The sequence below is a fragment of the Entelurus aequoreus genome, linkage group LG12 (genome assembly GCF_033978785.1).
Source record: "Entelurus aequoreus isolate RoL-2023_Sb linkage group LG12, RoL_Eaeq_v1.1, whole genome shotgun sequence".
NCBI classification, from domain to species: Eukaryota; Metazoa; Chordata; class Actinopteri; order Syngnathiformes; family Syngnathidae; genus Entelurus; species Entelurus aequoreus.
In genome coordinates, this window is record NC_084742.1 from 8,482,501 (window position 1) to 8,492,500 (window position 10,000).

The following is a 10,000-nucleotide window of genomic DNA, read 5'->3' on the forward strand; positions in this document are numbered from 1 at the left end:
CTTCCTCCACAGATGTGAAGATTATTGGAAGGATGTACATAATTGAAAGAATCACGTCGGCTTTTTTGTTGGCTCTCGGGATCCTTTGCCTCACTTGCCTATGTATGTGTGTGTGTGTATATACTGTACATATATACAGATAGATAGATAACCTGTAAAACAGGCTTGTAGGGATGATATATCCTCTATTTTTTCCTAACCTAACGTATATTCCGCTCTACCTCGGTATTGAGCACTGTATAATGGATAAACCTCAGAAACCTTGACTATCACGTGTGTATGTATACATATATACATATATATATATATATATATATATATATATATATATATATATATATATATATTAGGGATGTCCGATAATGGCTTTTTGCCGATATCCGATATTCCGATATTGTCCAACTCTTTAATTACCGATACCGATATCAACCGATACCGATATCAACCGATATATGCAGTCGTGAAATTAACACATTATTATGCCTAATTTGGACAACCAGGTATGGTGAAGATAAGGTACTTTAAAAAAAAAATAAAAAAAATAAGATAAATAAATTAAAAACATTTTCTTGACTAAAAAAGAAAGTAAAACAATATAAAAACAGTTACATAGAAACAAGTAATTAATGAAAATGAGTCAAATTAACTGTTAAAGGTTAGTACTATTAGTGGACCAGCAGCACGCACAATCATGTGTGCTTACGGACTGTATCCCTTGCAGACTGTATTGATATATATTGATATATAATGTAGGAACCAGAATATTAATAACAGAAAGAAACAACCCTTTTGTGTGAATGAGTGTAAATGGGGGAGGAAGGTTTTTTGGGTTGATGCACTAATTGTAAGTGTATCTTGTGTTTTTTATGTTGATTTAATTTTTTTTTAAAAAACGATACAGATAATAAAAAAAACGATACCAATAATTTCCGATATTACATTTTAACGCATTTATCGGCCGATAATATCGGCCTGCCGATATTATCGGACATCTCATATATATATGTATATATATATATATATATATATATATATATATATATATATATATATATATATATATATATATATATATATATATATATATATATATATATATATATATATATATATATATATATATATATATATATAGTGCATGTGTCTCACAATACGAAGGTCCTGAGTAGTCCTGAGTTCAATCCCGGGCTCGGGATCTTACTGTGTGGAGTTTGCATGTTCTCCCCGTGACTGCGTGGGTTCCCTCTGGGTACTCCGGCTTCCTCCCACCTCCAAAAACATGCACCTGGGGATAGGTTGATTGGCAACACTAAATTGGCCCTAGTGTGTGAATGTGAGTGTGAATGTTGTCTGTCTATCTGTGTTGGCCCTGTGATGAGCTGGCGACTTGTCCAGGATGTACCCCGCCTTCCGCCCGAATGCAGCTGAGATAGGCTCCAGCGCCCCCCGCGACCCCAAAAGGGACAAGCGGTAGAAAATGGATGGATGGATGGATATATATATACACACACACACAGGCACACATATAGGAGAGTATATACATAGAAACCACAGAAACATTGACTGTCTATATCAGGGGTGGGCAATTAATTTTTACCGGGGGCCGCATGAGCAACCCGAGCACTGCTGGAGGGCCACATCGACAATATTTCAATTAAATTTTGCTCAATATTTTTTTTGATGTATACCGTAAGATAAATAATAATAATAATAATAATTAATAATAATAGTAATACTTCAACATAGTGTGTGTAACAGCATTCCATGACTAATATAAATAAATTAACATTAATAATAAATGACAGTAAAATAAGCACACGTATGACTGAGGAGTCATAGTGTAACTTTGTGTGGTGTTTGAGTTGTCCGACTTTTTGTGTGGCCATAAACGCACCAGTGGTTTAGTGCTATGTGTGTTGGTGACAGATGACAAGTTGGTTTTGGCCTGGTTTGTACGGCAGAAAATGACTAGTTTTTCGAGATAGAATTGTTTTACTCATGTTTTTGGTGTGGTTATGTCCGAATATAAACAGTCTTGCTCAATAAAGTGATCGATATAATTCCTGTCCTCGAAGCATCTCGATAGACGTTACAATAATTGAATGGTGTTCAATTGAACGGTGTTGACGAACACCGTTAGGGCCGCTTGTTGTCACTGTCACTCAGAGTTGCATTGCAAAATTACATAGAATAAATATGTTTATTTTGTTTAGAATTCAGATGGGATTTGATTTGGTGCACGGCATATATTTGCTGCGCGCAGCAGACGCTTGAGCAGTGCGCAATTGCGCAGGTACGCACCTTAGAGGGAACGTTGCTCGGCAGTCCATGTCTTGTTGAAAACACGCCATTCTTCATCAACTTTTCTCTTTTTAGCGTCTCGGGTGTAAACCGTGCATCACTTGTCGCTGCATGTGCACCTTCACTCGCAGGTTACACACCCATAAATAATACTTTTCAAAATAAAAGCAGCAAAGTTGTATTGCGCGCACGACAGATGTTTTTTCAACTTTATATTGTAATTAATGATTGCAGCTGTTCACATTCACTCACAATCACGCACACGCATACGTCCACACGGAAGTAATACAAATAACGATTTTCAAAACAAAAGCAGCACCGTTGCACACTCGACATAGATACTTTTTTAAATTTATTTTGTAATTTATAATTAGCCTCACGCGGGCCGGACAGGGACGCACAAAGGGCCGGATGCGGCCCGCGGGCCGCAGAATGCCCAGGTCTGGTCTATATGGATATATATCTATATATGTATATTATATACACACACACACACACACACACACACACACACACACACACACACACACACACACACACACACACACACACACACACACACACACACACACACACACACACACACACACACACACACACACACACACACACACACACACATTCATAATGCGCTTTCGATTTGTGCCTCGATCTGTCGATGGGAGTGGCCAAAAGGTTGGGCGATGACCTCACTGCTAAATATACATCCCACAGAGACAAAAAGGGAGATTTAGATATCATGATGCTTCCTTTCATATTTTACAGCAAAAGACTCCACCGAGTGCTGCACGGGAGTTTTTTTTTTTTTTACATCATCTTGAATGAAGTGGAGCTCCTCCTCGCCTCCCATTCCCCAAACAGTTGGTGATTAATGTGTAATTGACTTGACGAACGGCTTTCCATCACAAGCAATACCACTTGATTAAACCTCCAGCGTGGCTCTGATTAAAAAAGCAGCAAGATCAGCTTCATTTAAAGCGCATGCCTCCGCGGTGCCTCCAAATATGGTCACACCCACCATCCTGAGACGTGTGAGCTTCTGTAACGGACACTTTTGCCACGAGGAGACGCACGGAGGTGAGGAAAAGTTGGATGTTTGAATGCTGTACTCGAGCCTGCTTATGAGCACAATTTCTCCACTATCTCTTAAAGAGAGATACACTTGGTCACTTTTGAAGCAGGCTTCTCTACACACCTAAAATGAAACCCTGGAGCTTATCCAAATGTCCGTCATCCACCCACAGATACAGTGTATGTGTGACTGTCCAACTATTCACACATACACACAATTTTGGCGCGCTCCACGTCCTACAGTTCTCATCTGATCGGAAACGTTCAAGTATCAAAACGTTTGGCGCGACTGAGAATCATGAGCCCCCCCACAAAAAACAAATGAATGGGCCAATTTTCAAACATGCACAACTCCACTTACCTTAAACAATCGATCTACAATTTCCCAATTTGAAAAGAAAAATTGAGGGATTCGCAGGGTTAAAATACAGTACATAATGCCTTTGCTATGAGATATGTAGTTATAGGAGATTTAGTAATCTAGTGTAGTCACACTATTTGGCGACAACATGATTTTGATGCGAAACATTGCACCATACACGTTTATCAACAACAACCAAATGCGTTCCATGTTTTTTTGAATTAGGGCTGGGCCATAAAACAATATCAGTAAATATCATGATAAACACGTAATGGATATCAATAAAATAAACATGTTGGATAAAACGCAGCAAGGTTGGTTGCATGAACAAAGGCACTCGCTCTCTGGTAACCGGGCAACGCAGGAGGTAATACCTGGTCAGTGGGAGTGGGACGCTTACAGCCAATCAGGTAACATTATCAACTGTCAAGTTTGGTTGTTTGGTGGTTGATTCTCTGCATGGAGTGAAAAGCGAAAGTAAAAATGAAGAAATTGTGCATAAAAGACAAAAAGTCAGCTTGACAGTATGGCACTTTTTTTTATTCTTTTATTTTTTAAACAGACCGTAGTCAGACTAATCTGGGGCCGTACTTATCAAGCTTCTCAGAATTACTCCTAAGAAGTCTGCTAAGAGTTGACTTAAGAGTAAATAAATTCTTCGCTGAAAGCTGCACTTAAAAGTTAGTTATCAAGCGTCTTACTCACACTTTCAGCGAAGTGTACGACTGAATCTTAAGTGTCACACTCAGAGCTGAATTACGACATTACTATGTGCCGTAAACGGAATTTTAGGTGACGTCATTTCTGTGTCCATAGAAATGACCAATCACGGAAGGGAATCCGTTGTCTAAGAATAAAGAAATATCTTGGAAATATTTAAGTGGACAATGGGAGTGTATATTTTGACAATAAACTACAAAATAATACAAAACAAAATAGTCCCCGCCGGCACTCACGCTACCGCTCCCTCTCTTCTGTCGCCCACACACTCACTGACGTCACACACCTAACGGCCACACACATACGCTACTGTCATAACATTTTCTTTCCAATTCATTAATAAGGCAACTAATTTGAAACTGGTGTGGGTGGCTCTATATATACTAGCCCACTGCAGACACATGCAGAAATCAACATGGAATCGAAAAGTATTAAATCTGTGACAAAAATAATACCCGCTCTGTCTAAACAATACCGTTTGATCAGCTGCTCATCATCAAACAAATCCAGAACATCGTTCCGCTCCCTGAATATTCGCGCACGTCTCTCTCGCCTCAGTGCCATCCCCTGCTGGCAACTCCTAACCACTTAAGACACCTCTGAAGGTCTCTTAAATATCGTGGAGAGTAGGAGTGATTCTTAGACTTAAGAACGTTGATAAAAAGCTTTTATTCTTAAGTTTGAGAGTAGGACTAAATTTCGCAAATTCTCAGGACTTAAGTGTAAAATGGCACTCTAAGAAGCTTGATAAGTACGGCCCCTGATCTGTAAAACATCCAAGGCACTCGTCTCCACTAAGAACGGTAATACCACAACATTAGCCGTGCTTACCCTTTAGAGCAGTAGTCCCCAACCACCGGGCCGCGGCCCGGTACCGGTCCGTGGACCGATTGGTACCGGGCCGCACAAGAAATAAAAAAAAAAAAATAAATAACATTTTTATTTTTTTACTTTTAAAAAAGAAAATTAAATCAACATAAAAAACACAATATATACATTATATATCAATATAGATAAATACAGTCTGCATGGATACACTCCGTAAGCACACATGATTGTATTTCTTTATGACAAAAAAAAACAAAACAAAAAAATACCAAACCCCCCCCAGTCCGTGGGACAAATTTTCAAGCGTTGACCGGTCCGCAGCTACAAAAAAGTTGGGGACCACTGCTTTAGAGCACAGCTGTAACATCCTGGCACTAAACCTGCAGGTAGTAGTTCTTGTCAGGTTTCCCTTTGTTTGTTCACACTTTGCATTATTTTTCTTACACTTTATCAAGCACTTCTTACGTAATCCTTATTTTGCCCCTTCATTTTAAGAGCTTGTTGTTCAATGAGATTTTAGAATGTTGTTTACATTAAGTGTTTTCCATGCTTGTGTTGACATTTCCTTTCTGCCTTGATAGCTGAGGGGATTATGATCAGAGGAAGGTTACATTCGAAATACATTTTTTTATCAGTAATTATTTATATCAACCGATATAAAACACTTCTATTGTGATAGTTTTTAGTTACATCGCCCAGCCCTAGTATGAATGCATATACAATTACCAAACGGCTTGAGTCTGAGGCGACAACAATTGTGGTCAATGAAACTTGCTCCACATTGTTGCCAAATAACACAACATATGGGACCTTTGTTACAGAGTTATTCCTTTACAGCAAGGATGGCCGACATGAACACGTTTTGTTCTCTGTTAAATCATATAAAAACAAAAACCAGGCCGCACACTTTTTCCAACACAAGCCCTCAGGTTCCCGTGTTTTCACTTCACTGGCGTTGAGCTACACGCCTGAAACCTGGGACAATCCGTACGAGAGCGATTGGAAGCGTAAAGAATTACATAGTGAGTAACACAAGATCTAATACAGGCGCTGCAGCTTCCACGCCCTGTTGATATTTAACTTTGGTTGATCTTTTTATTTTTAGAGATACACAAAAAGGCTTTCACAGGTTTAATTAACCACATTTTACCCACCTTTCTGATGTTTTTGTACTTGAGCAACATATGTGGTGTTACACCCTAACAGACTGTGGACTTCTCTTAAAAGAGAATGTTTACAACTACTGTTAATAATTTTATGATTTGAAGAAAAGACCATCTGTTCCTACTAAGTAGGTCAAAACAACATGACGCTAAGATCATTTATTTAGCAATTTCGCTATCCTCCACCTACAGTACTATTAAAATGCTGTAAATGTCCCCCCCAAAAAAGTATTCTATTAATTTGAGCACCAAGTCATCGTGAGCATTTTGCGCATGTATCTACCTCTGTATGCACTTTAAATATGTCGCATTTCAACTTTCCATGTGGAAATGATGTGTCACACTTAAGAGTGTGCCCATGCAATATCAATATCAGTGATCGGTTTGATATCAGCAAAACATTGATATAATGATATCAGATACAGTATACTACTCAGTGGCCTAGTGGTTAAAGTGTCCGCCCTGAGATGGGTAGGTTGTGAGTTCAAACTTTGGCCGAGTAATACCAAAGACTATAAAAATGGGACCCATTACCTCCCTGCTTGGCACTCAGCATCAAGGGTTGGAATTGGGGGTTAAATCACCAAAAATGATTCCCGGGCGCGGCCACCGCTGCTGCCCACTGCTCCCCTCACCTCCCAGGGGGTGAACAAGGGGATGGGTCAAATGCAGAGGACACATTTCACCACACCTGGTGTGTGTGTGACAATTAGGGATGTCCGATAATATCGGCCTAAATGCGTTAAAATGTAATATCGGAAATTATCGGTATCGTTTTTTTTTATTATCTGTATCGTTTTTTGTTTGTTTGTTTTTTTAATTAAATCAACATAAAAAACACAAGATACACTTACAATTAGTGCACCAACCCAATAAACCTCCCTCTCCCCATTTATTTCTGTTATCAATATTCTGGTTCCTACATTATATATCAATATATATCAATACAGTCTGCAAGGGATACAGTCCGTAAGCACACATGATTGTGCGTGCTGCTGGTCCACTAATAGTACTAACCTTTAACAGTTAATGTTTCCAAATTTTCATTAATTACTAGTTTCTATGTAACTGTTTTTATATTGTTTTACTTTCTTTTTTATTCAAGAAAATGTTTTTAATTTAGTTATCTTATTTTATTTTATTTTTAAAAAAGTACCTTATCTTCACCATACATGGTTGTCCAAATTAGGCATAATAATGTGTTAATTCCACGACTGCATATATCGGTTGATATCGGTATCGGTAATTAAAGAGTTGGACAATTTCGGAATATCGGGTATCGGCAAAAAGCCATTATCGGACATCCCTAGTGACAATCATCGGTACTTTAACTTTTAACTTAATACGCTCTGATATTAGCAGCCCTACAGCTTGTTTAATTGTACAAAACTGGACAGCCAGTTAACATCTAAATGTCCTCCAATTAGCACACTATTTTGGTAGTTTACAAAAGGTAAACAGTCTAGGCTATAAAGTTAAAGTTAAAGTACCAATGATTGTCACACACACACTAGGTGTGGCTAAATTATTCTCTGCATTTGACCCATCACCCTTGATCACCCCCTGGGGGGGGAGGGGAGCAGTGAGCAGCAGCGGTGGCCGCGCCCGGGAATCATTTTTGGTGATTAAACCCCCAATTCCAACCCTTGATGCTGAGTGCCAAGCAGGGAGGTAATGGGTCCCATTTTTTATAGTCTTTGGTATGACTCGGCCAGGGTTTGAACTCACAACCTAGGCTACTACAGGAGGTAGCAGCTATGCACACAAGAGCACACAAGCTAGACATACACTATATTGCTAAAAGTATTTGGCCACCCGTCCAAATGATGAGAATCAGGTGTCCTAATCACTCGACCTGGCCACAGGTGTATACAATCAAGCACTTAGACATGGAGACTGCTTCTACAAACATTTGTGAAAGAGTGGGCCGCTCTCAGGAGCTCAGTGATCTCCAGCGTGGAACGGTCATGGGATGCCACCTGTGCAACAAATCCAGTCGTGAAATTTCCTCGCTCCTAAATGTTCCAAAGTCAACTGTCGGCTTTATTATAAGAAAATGGAAGAGTTAAAGAACAACAGCAACTCAGCCTCGAAGTAATAGGCCACGTAAACTGACAGAGAGGGGTCAGCGGATGCTAGAGCGCATAGTGCAAAGACTTTCTGCACAGTCAGTTGCTACAGAGCTCCAAACTTCATGTGACCTTCCAATTAGCCCACGTACAGTAAGTAGAGAGCTTCATGGAATGGGTTTCCATGGCCGAGCAGCTGCATCTAAGCCATACATCACCAAGTCCAATGCAAAGCGTCGGATGCAGTGGTGTAAAGCACGTCGCCACTGGACTCTAGAGCAGTGGAGACGCCTTCTCTGGAGAGATGGATGACTCTTTTCCATCTGGCAATCTGATGGACTAGGTTGCCAGGAAAATGCTACCTTTCGAACTGCGTATGGTGGAGGAGGAATTATGGTGTGGGGTTGTTTTTCAGGAGTTGGGCTCGGCGCCTTAGTTCCAGGGAAAGGAACTTTGAATGCTCCAGGATACCAAAACATTTTGGACAATTCCATGCTCCCAACCTTGTGGGAAGAGTTTGGAGCGGGCCCCTTCCTCTTCCAACGTGACTGTGCACCAGTGCACAAAGCAAGGTCCATAAAGACATGGATGACAGAGTCTGGTGTGGATGAACTTGACTGGCCTGCACAGAGTCCTGACCTGAACCCGATAGAACACCTTTGGGATGAATTAGAACGGAGACTGAGAGCCAGGCCTTCTCGACCAACATCACCAATGCACTTTTGGAAGAATGGTGGAAAATTCCTATAAACACACTCCGCAACCTTGTGGACAGCCTTCCCAGAAGAGTTGAAGCTGTAATAGCTGCAAAAGGTGGACCAACATCATATTGAACCCTAAGGGTTAGGAATGGGATGGCACTTCAAGTTCATATGTGAGTCAATATAGTGCACATAACGAGTGTCCTTAATTGAACATTATTGCAGTCTAAAATAGCACATTTGTCAATATAAAGAAATATCAAATAGTTATAATAGCATATAGCGTCAGATACAAAGTGTATTAGAAAGCATCCAGTAACAAACGTTTCCGCCTCATTCAACTTCTTCATCATGAGCCTAATGTAATGAATTGGCTACTATGTGTCGCCAAAAACAATTATCACTCCATTTCGACATAAAGATTGTTAATAATAAATAGGTTAGTGTTTTTCACACCTACCATTACATTCACTAATTCAAACCTTTTCTAACATTTCACATGTTGGGCAATATGGCTGAAAACTGTATCACGATATAAGTGTTTTGTATCGGTCGATATTAATAATTATTAATATTTGTATGATCTATTTAAAAGGAGAATATATATTTGTTTCATTTTTAGTTCAATTTCCCCTCAGCTATCGAGGCAGAAAGGAAATGTCAACACAAGCATGGAAAACACTCAAACAGAATTGTAAAATCACGAAGAACACTTAAGTTCTTAAAATGAAGGTGCAAAAATAAGGAATATGGAAGAATTTCTTAATAAAGGCTAACACAATTGTG

At 39.5% G+C, this 10,000-nt stretch overlaps 1 protein-coding gene across 7 annotated transcripts in view; it reads right to left on the minus strand.

The window, feature by feature from the left end:
* The window catches only part of tafa5a (TAFA chemokine like family member 5a), a 684,328-nt gene that overhangs the window by 558,667 nt on the left and 115,661 nt on the right, over positions 1–10,000 (minus strand). The window lies entirely within an intron of this gene.